The sequence below is a fragment of the Sander vitreus genome, chromosome 3, assembly GCF_031162955.1.
Source record: "Sander vitreus isolate 19-12246 chromosome 3, sanVit1, whole genome shotgun sequence".
NCBI lineage: Eukaryota > Metazoa > Chordata > Actinopteri > Perciformes > Percidae > Sander > Sander vitreus.
In genome coordinates this window covers 30,220,733-30,235,308 of record NC_135857.1, presented here as the reverse complement: position 1 = coordinate 30,235,308, position 14,576 = coordinate 30,220,733, and the positions used below count along the sequence as shown (strand labels likewise).

Genomic DNA, 14,576 nt, shown 5'->3' with positions numbered 1-14,576 from the left:
CCAGTGCAGGCAGCTAGTGTCTTGTTAGGTAGCCTGACTTCCTCAGTGTGGCATTACCCAGTATACAGTGCTGCCAGGTCGACGATGGATTAGCTCACCACTACTAGGATGTTCTGGTTGTGTGTGTGTGTGTGTGTGTGTGTGTGTGTGTGTGTGTGTGTGTGTGTGTGTGTGTGTGCGTGTGTGCGTGTTCTAGGTTTTGACATTTCTGCACATGCCTTTCTTTACTTTGAGGCTTCCTGTCTTTGTGTGTGTGCGTCCGTCCTTGTGTGTATGTGTGTGTGTGCAGCAGACATGCCGTTGGCCCTGACAGTCCAAATGGTTAACTCGTTTAGGAAGTGGCAGTGCTCTCTCTTTCTCGTTCCCCCCTCCTTAAGTGAACAAGAGTTCCTTTGATTTATGTGTGTGTGTGTGTGTGTGTGTGTGTGTGTGTGTGTGTGTGTGTATGAGGGGGGTTACTCAGCCACAGGGGTGTGGTGGGGAGGGTGTTGGGGTTGGGGGGGGTCACAAGGCCCTAATGGATTTAGCATTGACTATCATCCCCCCCCATCCCCAGCCATACCCGGTCCAGTTCCCCCCCCCCCTCTCTCTCTCTCCGTTAGGACTTAACCTCATTTGTAGCCTCTCTCTCTCTTTTTTTTAACTGCTGCCCCCCACCCCCACCCTCTCTGTGTTTCTTCATTAGATTACATTTGAGAGACTCCCGGACACTAGTAGTCAGTCGCCTCTTGTTCTTGTGTCCCCCCCCACCATCGCATCACACCCCCCCACAAAATTCATTACTGATCACATTACATCAAAATACAGCCATGACACACACACACACACACACACTCTTTCCTGCGCCTTGAGCTGTGCTGAAGACATCATCCACAGGGAATTTGATGGACTTGTTGGTTCCTCCATCCATTCATACAGGCAGAGAGGCTTCAGTCTCTTTAGGCTAATCTAATAGTGCAGCACTTCTGCACTGCAACATAGGAAATGTCCCTGAGTCTGCTGTATGGAGGAGAGTGCCATAGATTGTCAGGAGTTGGGATTTTATGGGGAAAAAAGGACCTGCTTGGGTCAGCATTGTCCCTTTCGGTTACAGTATGAAGGATGGGTACAGTTTGTTTGATGACATGTTTATTAAAGAACTAATCCTTATTAATGGTTCTACAGGAAGAGCTTAAAGGGTTGCTTCACCTCAATTAAAAAAAAAAAAAAAACATACTGCATTTTCTCACTTACCTTTAGTGGTATCCAGCCATGCAGATATCGTAGTTTAGATTTTTCTTTGCCCAGATCTAAAGATCTCCCATCTCTCTGTCAACACTTCACTGGACCCACTTTCTATTAAATAAATGGTCTCTATAAAAACTGTTGTTTTCGGTGTGTGTCAGGGATTAATGACAGTCACGGTGACACTTATCCTGGACAGAAAGTTGCTGTTGTCTTTTTCAATGTCATATCCCAATGCTGTTAGCGCCACAAATAAAATGCCATTCACTTGCTTTGGAGTGGAGGCCGAAGTCTTAGAGACATATATCTAAAATCCGGGACAAATAAAACAAAACTATCTGCATGGCTAGATCCCACTAAGGGTAAGTGAGAAAATGTTTTTTTGTAATTTGGATGAACTGACCTGACCTGAACCTTGACATATAGTACTTCTAACGAGACATTTCGGTCCGATTCTACAGGAATATATATGACCGTTATCCCAGGTTTCAGTGTCTCATGGTGGTCTGAATGCTGTTTTAGAGACTGTTACAGTACAATTGTAAACCAAAATCTTTAAATTAAAGAAATCCTAAACAGTTCATGTGAAAACTGCTTATTAAGAGAAGCAAATCACTTGAAGGGAAAAAATGAATTACCACATAAGTTAAGATAACATAAAACATAAAAAAATTAACAAAAAATAAGGCCTTATTGATGCACACAGGGAAATTAAAGTGTCATAGCAGCAGAAGTAAGAACAGATGCATAGATGATTTGGATGGAATACATTATGGACATCTATATAAAAGTCAAACATGATAAAAAAGCTACTAAACACCAACATATTATAAAAGGTGACCATAAAGTGTATTGAGAGGCATGTACAAGTAACATAATTTAAAAATAAAATGATGAATATATATATTTCAAAAAAGCCGGATTGAATTGAACGATTAACTTTTTTGTGTAAATTATGGGTGGGGAATGAACTGTAGTAAAACAGAATGTAAAATATTTTTTAAAACATCAAATTAAGTCCAAATCAGAGCAAAAGATATAGATGTGCCGTAGGGGCAGCAAATTGAGTCTGAGTCATACTCAGTCCCACAGGGTGGACAGGGAACTTATCTATTAGCTGTCTACAGCCAAAAAAACACAGACAGTCAAAGTAAACTTTATTATCCCGCAAGGGGAAATTAATGTGGTCTTACACATCTCCTTAAAAGAAAAAGACACACAACACTTTAAAATATGGTCAGTATGCACAGTTCAATATACAACACATACATAAAACACTAAAACAATTAGCATTTCATAACCAACAATAAAAATAGTATATAAAGTGCAATATTCACAGTGATGAAAGAGAACTTAAAATGCCAGTGAGTTGCATTATTGTGCAAAGATGCAGTTAAGGTGCCAAACACCAGTTTCAGTCTTTCCTTGTGCAGTCTAATTACTGTAGGCACAAATGATTTGCTGGATTCCTGCAGAAATCTACCGTTTGACCGGCTACTGCTTCTGAATTTGAGATGGAGAGGATGAGCAGGATCATTGAGGTTCTGGTCTGTCTTTTTTAGAATCAGCTCACTGAACAGCTGAGCTGCAGACACCTGGTTAGTCTATATCCACGATGTTCCACTTCCGGGATTGTTCAGGTGCCGCCGGAAATTCCGCCGGATGTCTTTCATTTCGGCCAGATGTCCATCACCTTCCGCTTTCTTTGTGTTGGAATTTTAAACTCCGGTCAATTTCTGAGAAATCCTGACAGCTAGCTACACTATCTGTCCAATCTGAGTTTTCTGTTGCACGACTGAAACAACCTTTGAATGCACACTTTCCACCAAAACAAGTTTCTTCCCGAGGCTATTTTGCAGAGGCACCCTCCTCCGCAGCGCTGTGCAGGAAGGTCTGGCAATGTGAGACTAACGCCTAGTCAACCCCAGTGATCCTGCTAGCTGTCTTGATCATTCTCTGTAATTTCTTATGTTTTTGAACTCGCATGTTTCTAAAAGTGCAGATTAAGCCAAATGAGAGAACACTGCAGAACAGATTTATAAAACATTTGAATTGATTCAGCTTTCTAAGAAAGAACATCCTCTGTTGCAGTTTCTTAAAATTCTGTGCACAGACATTAAAAATCAGTTTATGATCAATTCAACTCCCAGATATGTATAGGTTGAGACCCCCTCAACTAATTCACCATTGATCTTTAAAGGAAGAACTGTTATTTTATTTCTGCTAAAATCTATGACTATTTCTTTTGTTGTCTGTACGTTGACCTCAAGTCAACTGTCAACTTCCAGATTAAATCTGACCACACCAAGGTAAGACCTCCTATTCTAAAACATTACTAATGATAAAAGCCCTGTCCATCTTCACACCCCAGACCTCAAGCTATGGATGAATAAATGAAGCAGTGATGTGGAGCACCAGGCATTTAATTCATTTTTTTTTATTCATTGTGGTATTCCTGCACAGGATTTACGAATAATGTTTTCTTGGCCCTGACTCTGAAGATCTGATTTCCTGTGGCTTTCTATTTGAGCAAAGCAACAGTCGACATGTCATGCCGGCCAGCATACAGTATGATCCACACATGATACGCTCCTCCCTGAGTTAAAGTGAGATTTGTTTTGCCAGAGTTGTGACATTCAATTAATTATTTACAGTTGCTGTACGTGCATGAGATGGGCAAAGGCAGATGGTATCTTGCTCAGTGTCTCCATTTGCTCCATGGAGCTGTGGCCCCAGTGCTTAGAAACACACAGAACAGTGGAGCTGCTAACATAGACCTTGAACCTGATTGCAAACACACACATGCATGCACACACACCCACACCCACCCACCCACACACACACACACACACACTCTCTCTCTCTCTCTCTCTCTCTCTCTCTCTCTCTTACCTCACCTATACACACAATCCCCTCATCTATTTCTCTGTCATATGTTTCCACACAACTGTTGAGTGAATTCTCTGCAAACCTTTCAAACTTTTATATACAATCAGTTTCAACTGAGTCTATGTCATTATTTATGCAATACCAATGCTATTTATCACAGTTTTCTCATCTCAAAAACAATTTGTGGTATAATAATTTACAAAAATAGATTTGGATAGAAAGACAGCAACAAACAACACATTTTTTCCCTCTCTATGTGTCTACTCAGAGTATCTCGGAGCTGGAATGCTCACTGATGTAACAAATCACCGTCTCTCTGACATTCTCCTCCAGCACACACACACACACACACGCACCACGCAGACACACGGACACACTCGCTCACAGATTCACAGGGAAAACAAAGCCTCCAGTCAGGGTAATGGGGCTCTCACGCTAAGGCCGAGACCCAGCGTCGCCAGCTCGGAGGGCAGGTGACACTCACATAGAGAGATGGACAGAGGGAGAGAGAGAACAGAACATGAAGAAGAGGAGGGGATAGATACTTAGAGAGTCACTGACGACTAAAACATACTGGGGCTGAAATTAGATTTGGCTCCAATGATATAATGTTGCTAACTAGATTTGGCTTATTGGTGCCTGTCCAACATAAATTCCATTGAAGCCATATGGAGAGTGGACTACTGCTCAACACGACTTGGTGTATCTCAGAACAGCTTAAGAACAATGGCACTTTCTATGTCCGTTTACTTGCATCCTGTCATTTCACAATATAACATTTTTTTAATGGTAAGGTATTTTTATTTTGACTCCGTCTTTACTGCGGAGTGCTTATAGTGGTGTCATATACTGTGCATCAGAGGAGTTTTCCAAGGAAAGAGATTCCAGACACCATGTGTTTACAGCAGGAAATGTTAACCGTTCCATGACAAGTTGAATCACTTTAGTGTCATGATATTTAGCCACAGAAAACAGCTGATTGGGTATTTGTCTCTGATTTATGTTTTTAGCATATTCACTTTGTAACTATGACTTACAGGACAGTCTACATTAGGCCAACATTTAATTAATATGGGCTCATATTTGAATTTTTTTATAGAGTTAGAGCTACGGATGCATTGTCTGGCAAAAATAAAAGCCATATGTAAATAAAGTGTTCTGTGGCAGTTCTATCTGTTTGGGTGAATGGAAAGAATATATACTGTACATATCAGACTTTCATATACAAACAGCCAATTTTGGAATTTTGATGCCAATATATGCTAAATGAATTCGGCAAATCAATATATCCAGGGTATTCACAGGTGCTTTAATACCTTATTTCATTCGGCAAAAAGAAGATAAATGATAGTGATGTAACTTTATAGGCTGTTTTATGCTTTTTGTGGGTATATTACTTTGAACTACTGTAAGTGAATTCTGTGTGTCCTACATCACCCCCTGCCAAGACCTATCTGTATGCGAGGTAAATGGTCCGTCAACCCCACTTAGCTACTCCATCTGGGCGTGCAGTGTTTCTATTACTTTTGCAACTAGCAAAGAAAAAAACCTGGGACGTTATTATTGAACACTGATGCTGCTGAGTTTTTTAACGCTTTGAGCACCACAAATGAATTTTAAATCATTATATGTAAGGGCAAAATGTCTCCTGTGTAGTGCATCACAATTGGTCATTCAATCAAGTCAGTTATTTTAATATATTGTGTGACTTTAAACTGGTGCCTTTAGGTCGGTCAATTAAATCCCGTGTTTTCATTTTATTTTCTGTTAACAAAACTACGCTGGTAAAGATGAAGTGTTTCAATCTGGACAGAATGCAAACTGGAAGTACAGTTTCTGAAGGGTTTCTTTTAGTTGCCTTAACACTATATTGATCCAGAACAGGGTTAGAAGTACAATATACATCCCATCAACTTTAACAAAACAGAACTTAATGGTTAGAAGAGAAAAGGTCTGGAGTGCTCGGAAGGTTAAACAAATAATAAAGGTGCTCTTTGCAAGGGAACACAAAAGTTCAAAAAAGAAGAAAGGTCCAAGGCACTCTTCTGGCAAAAAGTTTAAAAGCCTTTATTTAGATGTCTGTTCCATGTTGAAATTAGTTGTACATGTTAAAATAGAGCTGAATAACAACACACTCGTAGCAGCACAAACACCCTGGCTGTTTGTGCCTATGCGAGTGTGTTGTTACTCAGCTGTATTTTAACATGTACAAGTAATTTCAACATGGAATAGACATCTAAATAAAGAACGTAATGGTTCTTGAAATTGAATTTGCTGCCTTTTTCTTACTCCACTCATTTGCTGTTTGAGGATGTTTGTTAATTTTGGTTCCTGCATGACTTTACTGTGTTAAATTTCAGGTAGCAATACAAATGTCTTAATAATTTAGATCCCATGTTTAGCAAGCCTATATCTATTCTGGTATTAATAGTATGTCTCAGAAATGTATTCTTGTGCATCTTGGAGTTTTACCGGGATTGTCCTGATATGGGCTGACAATCTGACTCCTAGTATCATCACAACTCCTAGAGTGAAACTGGATAATGGTTTAGGTTAAATGCCCCGTACCTGTGGTGCCAACAGTGCTTTGTTTGTTTTTCATTTAGCTGTACTGAGCAGTGTATGTGTTGGGTTTAGTTTGGTTGATTGACGAGTTAAGGGTGCTGGGGACCACCCACACCCACTGGGTCATAACCAGCTCTGTTTGTTGGATCCCAACTCAAAGAAACTGGGAGTAATAATTATAACAATAATAATAGAAATAATAGTAAGACTGTCTGAACAGCACAGAACTCTGCTGGCTCTCTCAATGCTCGACTTAAGACAAATATTTAGGGGAGCCTTATCAGCACCAAAGGTTTGAGAGCATTTCTCTCCGTTTGTCTGCATATGTGCGTGTACAAGAGTGTGGATGTGTTGATTGTATTAATTCCAGCAATTTATTATATATTTTTGTGGAGTTCACGTGTCTGTGAAGCTTCAAGCATTCATACACGCACATACAGTACAACCGCGTGTGTGTGTGTGTGTGTGTGTGTGTGTGTGTGTGTGTGTGTGTGTGTGTGTGTGCAAATGTACTGTATATGCAAGTGTGTCAGTGTTTGTGTGGGCCTGTATTTTATTAGCTATACCCTTTACATACATGTGTACGAAGGATATGCATGCAGGGTCTACTTGTGTGAATGTATGTACAAGTGTTTGCAATTATTTAGGTTTGTGTGCACGCATGTGTTGATGGATATGTGTTTCTATCAACTACCTAATTTCTACATATGGTCGAATATATACTTATATACACGCGTGCGTGTGTGTGTGTGTGTGTTTTAATGCACTACCTCTTAAAGGGTTCTTGTTATTTATAAGCTAGCAGGCAGTCGTCCAAACAGGCACCCTGACTTAATAATTGGTTATTTGCTCCTGGAGCCTTGACTGTAGACTTCTGGCTTGGTGACATACTGTAGGTCAGCTTAGGGAGGGTTCCACTACACTTCTGATGTTATCGCTTCAAAGAAAAGCTCTGTTGCCATATGCTGCTCTGTGTGTGTGTGTGTGTGTGTGTGTGTGTGTGTAGCATGTGTGTGCAAAATGTATAAACGATAAAGTTTGAAATAGGAAATATGTATTGATGTAATTTCTTGGTGTAGATTGGGGGTTTCCTCTCTTACACAGAGCTGTGTGTATTAACATGCATACGTTATTGTGAACATATGTGAGCATGTTAGTTTTAGCACTTGGTGTAAAACTATCTTAAAGAGATGGCATAATGTTGCTTATCTCTCTCACCCCATTTACTAATCAATATTACACTAGACAGCATTGTGCTTTAGTTGCATGCTATTTTTCCATTTGGACCAAGTGTTTTTCTTTTTCCATTTGATGAACGTGAACTGTATGTTACAATAACCTATCAAATATAGTGCTTTAATGTTTTAATGCCACTGGACTATGCTAAGAGCCTGTAATCTACCGTATGCATCTAACCAATGTTGAGGCCCTGACTGGAAAAATGCAATACATTACTCATTACTGTTACTCATTTCTAAAGCACCATAATTGCTTTAGTTATTAGTCCCTGTGGGCAGTAATTGGTTCATTATTTTTCTGTCAAATGTCCAGATTTGTCTTCAAAACAACCTGGATAATGTATCTCGGTATACTCTAAGTGTGAGGGACTGATTTGAAAACTGCTGCTGTTATCATTTCACCTGTAATGGTGAGCTTTTTCACCCCAGAAGGTCAACGTCTTGATCATTTCTAGTCAGAGTAATAAGAATACACCCATGTAGGGAAAGTCATTTTTCTACCTTTTCTTAAATCACAGTGCGAAGAACCTTCCACAGTCTGCTTTGGACATTTATGGCAGGAGACTTTTCTATTGGCATATGACGTAGACTTTGAATTTCAGGTGATTTCCCTGGCGTGTTTCTGGTCTGGTGTGTGAACAGTACAGCCATGCAGTGCCTCACACCTCAAGGGGCCTGCACCGTCATTCTGCATTCAACATACACAACGCTGCTGGTTTTTCACGCTGTTAGGTTCTTGTTACACTGCCTTAGCTGTGTTTTATGTTGTTTAAGCTGTGTGTCATACTGTGTAAAGTAGGCATAATGCTGTTGTTAGGCATATATAGTTCACACTAAGCACATATGATTTCAGGGTCCAACTGTATTTGTGCCCTACTATTGAATCTATGCTAGATTAGCTATGTGCAGTGTACTTAGATTCAATTCCATTTTGTCAGGGCCTCACACCCACCCTGACACCCACAGTGTTATTGTATATTGTATAAGTAATGTATGGCACAGACTAATCATACCCCAATGCCAAGCAAAGTGCATTATTTTCCATAACCACATGGGTCAGACTGAAGTATCCCAGTTGTACAGTACCATGGCCACTTACCAGCATTTTGTATTTTGGGGAATACATACTTTAATTGTAGACTTTATGTTGGCAACATCTTTCTTTGAAATTGTCATTAGTCTACTTCAACAAGCAGGAAAAACCAAAGCCTAATAGTCCTCAGCTATGACTATTGATTTAGACCCATGTTGACTACGCTATCTGAAAATAATGCACACCCTCTAGCTAACCGAAACCGCATACGTACAGTTAAATACATATACTGTATATTCTTGTTACAGTTCAAAGGAGGTTTATATTTGTCTATCCAATTTGGATTATCCAACACATTCAGGGAAAAGTATGTCAGAAACCCATAGTCCATAATTATTATAAACAGTGCTCAGTAACGGATAACCACTAGCATTGTTCATAATAAGACGGCTAAACTTTAACCTATAGATAATGTCCTTTAATTAAATATTTTAAATATGTTATATAGAGCTGAGCAGATGTAATCTGATTACTGATAGCGTTACCATTCAGACAATCTTACAATAGCTTGAACTATGCTTTGAAGATGGTATCAGTATGCTTTTCTTGTCACTCTACAATAAAGTAGCTGATTTGTGTTCATGAGCTCCTTTGAAGCCTGAAGCCATGCAAACAAGCTGTATAGTAAAAGAACATGTGATTTTTTTTCTATTAAAAAAATAAATATGAATAGCCTCCCTTAGTTTTGCTATTATATAAATCATTCCAAAGAGAACCTCATTAACTGGTCTATTAAGGAAACATGGAAACTAGACAGCACGCCTGTTCAGACAGCTGTGTGATTTAATGGTTGTACAATACATCCTGTATTTGAATTGGCCGCGTACTCCTTTCACACAAAGTCAGGCTATTATCCTTCCTGCCGACTGACTGGTTTCTCTGCTATTCAGTCTTGTTTTAGTACACTGATACCTATCATAAGAGCAACAACACACAGGGATGAGGGGCGGGGGTGGTGTACTGGCTTGGAAGTCCTTTTCCTATAAATCCGTACAGACGTCTGCTGGCTTCAGTTCTACACATACACACATAATCATATAGTCACACACACCAATGGGAGTAGCATGCATGCAAGCCTGTATAATTATTTGGTGTCATAAGAAGGCAAATGGTTTCTTTAAAACTTATATCGAATTCAGCTTTGATCATTGGCAACTTAACCAAGTACATCATAACATTTTCAGTGTTGTAGATCAACCTGCTCAATATTCTTACTACAACTCAAGTCAGTATTTAGGACAATGTTTCTGAAAACTTTAAGGATGTGCTTTGAGTTGGCTAAGCATGACTATAAGAAACATTATTCATGCTTTATTCACCAACAACAAACATTGTAAGAAAATAAATGACAATGCATGTGTTGCAGATACAGTTAATATCAACATGTCTTCATTCTAATGAAAAAAAACTGAAGTTGGGAGGCAATTTATTTCCTACCGTATGTTTTTGCTTTTGCAAGTTGGTTGCATTTTTAGATGACTTGATTTGAGTTGATCCATGTTATCCGTCGGTGATGAAGCCCCATTGAAATACAGTTGGTTGAAGGGATAGGATTAACCATCACAAAGTGTCTTAGTAAGTTGTCTGCCACAAACCTCCAGAACAGCTTCAGTGCTATTCCTCATATATTTTTCAAGTGAGTGGAACTCTACTGGAGGGATGAACAGCATTCTTCCAAAAGATATTTGGTGTATTGACGATGTTGGTGAAGAGAGCTGTCACAAGTTGCTCCAAAACTTCCTATAGGTGTTCAGTTGGGTTGAGATCTGGTGACTGTGAAGGCTATAGCATTTAATCTATCATTTTTATCATTTATGAGTCAGCGCTTAATTAAGTTTCTGAATTATTCAATTTGAACAGGGTTTTGCTTTAATCTCTGACCTGTGGGTACATTAGATTTGGTCTCATTTTTGACATATCACAAATGCGGATACGAATTGTGCCTCCCCCACATATACACACACAGGGTTTATATGAACTTGGCTAAAGCTCCATCATAAGGTCACTAACCTGTTGTGGTTTAACAGAGACTGGTAGAGATTAATTTACAGGACATCAGTGAGAAATGCTTTCCAGTGGAAGACAAGGCAAAGACATTGGAGAGCTGAATGTGTCTGCTTTTGGTTTCCTCAAGCAAACTGAATGTAATAGTTTAGGTTTTCAACATGCCAGTCTGATTTGTCATGAACTCCAAGTCCTTCCAGTCTGTTCAGAAAGCTGGCTGGATAAATAATGAATCAGACATGCCTTCTCTAAATGTGACTCCAACCATCCATTGAAGTCTTTCACTGTCTAACATTGTAAACAATGTAAATATGGCCAGTCTTTAGCTACCGGCTTTCTCGCAGCTTCCGTGTAAGTACATTGTATATTGTACAAAGCATAACTGTGGCTATGATCTCAATAGCCAGCCCAATGTACAGACTGAAAAACTCACGCAATGGACCACACACGCGGACACACCATTTGGATACTTGACTAACTCAAAGCTATTAGTTAATCATTTTGTGACATGCCCAGAGGGCCATGTTGTCCCCTCGCTTTAACCAAAGAGAGAAGAAAGCGAGAGAGAGAGCAAATGAGTACACTCTCTCCCTGAAAGCTACTCAGCACTGCCGTGACAGACAGAAAGAACAAACGCAGGGAGGAAGGGGGGGGGAAGAAGACGTCAGGGACTGAGTGAAAGAACAGAAAAGGGAAAGCGAAGCTAGCTGAGGCCGGAGAGTATGGTGCTGAGAGAAGAGACGACGAGTGTGAAAGCAGAGTGTGGTCATTATATCTGCCCTTCAGCGCCCCCCTCCCAACCTCTCTCTCTCTCTCTCTCTCTCTCTCTCTCCACATTGCCAGGCGAGAGTTTGAGCGTAATATGCGGCGACAGTGTGAGACGATGAAGAATAATTCCTGTATTCAGAGCTGCCACCGCTCGCCCCTCCTCCTCTTCATCCTCCACCTCCTCATCCTCTCTTTCAACTCCACTAACAAGTCAGGCCTGGATATCATTGTATCATTTATCCCAGCCTCGCCTCTGCCACTCTGCCTCGTTTGCCTAGAGGGAAGTGTGAAAAGTGTGCATGTCTACATGTGTGAGGGTCTCAGTGTGTGAATTATTTGTGTGTATATGTGTGTCTATGCGTGTTAGTGTCACTCTGAGCTTGTGTGGATGTTGTGTGTGTGTGGCGCTCTAGCTGACTGCAAATGGGCTTTTGTGGAGTTTTTTGGAGACTGCACTTAACAGCTCGCTCAAGGGAGACACACACACACACACACAAGGGGCTGTAAGGGTTCACAGAAAAGGAGGGCAAGTGAAAGCAGAGTGAGAGAGAATTATGGCGAGAAAGAAAAAAAGAAATGGTGAGAGTGGTGGGACTTACTTTTTAAAGCCCTGTTCCCGCGTCTGTTTTGGCTCGGTCAGACAACAAGAGGGATAGAGACACACTTTGTGTAGAGCATCAGAAATGGACTCGTGGCTGAGGGCGATCCGCTTCATCCAATCTGCTTCACCACCGTCGGCGGCGGCAGCAGCATGCAGCACAAACACTTGTCGCTGTTGCTTCTGTCGCTCCACTGACTAGAGCAAATAACTCGCCGTGATCTGTGACCCGTCACTCAAACTGCATCCAGGCCATTTTCTCCAAACTGTCGCTCCAGCTGATACTAGTGACTTCCATTGTGTGATGCTTGAGTGGTTTGGAGTTTGGACTATATGGTGTAAAGTTACAGAGCACACATGGTGATCTTATTTTAAGTTGTAGATAAACAATTGCACAGGAAATACAATATTAACTTCTTAGATGACATTGCAATTCTTAGCTTTTTGCACAAAGGCACTAGTCCTTCCTCAGCCTGACATCACCAGACCAAATCGCAAATGTTGCTGGTTGCAAAAAGATGTCCGATTGAATACAAGTCTATTAGAAAATGACCCTACTTATCACTTGGTTTATTACCTCAGTAAACATTTTCCTAATGAGTTTATGGTGCCAATCGCTAGTTTTGAGTCTTCTTCAAAATAATCACATCCACTCCTTTTATACAGTCTAAAATGCCTCTGATGCAATTGGATAGACCTACAACCAATCAGAGCAACGAAACGTGATGTAGAGCTGAGTAATGGACAAATGTAAACAGACTACAGAGTGCAGAGATGAGCTGTGATGGTGTACATATCTGTAAACGAGTGTTGCTGTTTTTGTCATCAGAAGTTGAAGATAGCACTTTAATAGAAAGTTCCACATCAGCTGCAGCCATCTTGCTTGTTTTCTAAAATGCCTTAATGGTGTTCCTCTTTACTAATCTAGGTTTATGCTAGCCCTAGTGTCCCTGTCAGTTGTCAGGCATCATCTCAAACAATCACCAAATTAGATAACTGGTTGTGATTGGCCAAGTTGGCTGGAAATCCGTCTGAACAAGAGAGAGACCAGATGTATATCTATTTAAAAAATATGAGCTCACAGATTTGTCTGGTTCCCAGACCTTCATCCTATTTTGTCTTAAATGACAATATTGTGCACTAGTGTGATGGTAACCATATGATTTTCGAAATGTGAATAACAAGCATGAGATTGTATTTGACCCAAGAGCAGTTGGTGAACATGAGCCTGTTATAATCCATTGCCAATATATCAACCAAATAATGTCTTGTTGATGCACTCAGTGGAAGAACCAACATTGAATACATTTACTCCCGGTGAACCAGTGGTTGCACTTTTGACGTAGACTTATGTTTTTTTTTTTATGATCAACTTTTTATTAGCACCTTCAGACGTACATAACAAATTCCACAATGTGTGACAGGTAATATCAGATGGTGCACAGAACAGAGAAACACAAATTGAACAAGAACTAAAACCCTCTCCCACCCCCCACCCTCTGCGGTCTCGAGGAAAACAAAACAAACAAACAAACAGAAACAACACCTTACCTAATCACTCTCCTCTAATTCTTGTGGGGTTGAGGTCATTAAGTCTGATATTTGTGCTTCTGCGCTTTCCCATAAGCTGATTGATAATTTGGCTGATTGATAATTTGGCTTTGTTAATCCTTGCTGTAGAGAGCTCAAGCATAACTATGTCTAGAAAATACGCCAATCACTGTTTTATACAAAGCAAGTGAGGGGGGAGCCAGCATTGAGCTATAATTTTCTTGGTTGCAGTTGAGCCGGCTAGCCAAATTTTCATCTGTCTCCCAAGCAGGTGTAATTTAGAGTTGTCATTAAGTAACAAAACAATTGGGTCAGTAGGAATTCGACATCCTATCACATCAGATATTATTGATGTTGTTTTATTCCAGACTCATGCACCTGTTCACACTCCCAGACCGCAGGAAAGTTCCAGTTTGTTCAGGTTGACAGACGTATACAACAATAGGGAGTGGGAATGACTTTAGAGACGTATCTCTTCTGAGGAGTCCAATATGTCCTATGACATATGTTGAAGTGGATATACTGGTGATTTGGGTTCTTGGAACAGTGGAAAATGTTGTCCCAAACTGTCTCCCAATTAATTGCGTTCCCCTCAGGGCTCAGCTCTCGCTCCCATTTCTTCACTATTGGTTCTCCTATGGATACT

At 40.3% G+C, this 14,576-nt stretch overlaps 1 protein-coding gene across 1 annotated transcript in view; it reads left to right on the top strand.

Moving 5' to 3' along the window:
• The window catches only part of bcas3 (BCAS3 microtubule associated cell migration factor), a 326,574-nt gene that overhangs the window by 291,768 nt on the left and 20,230 nt on the right, over positions 1-14,576 (top strand). The window lies entirely within an intron of this gene.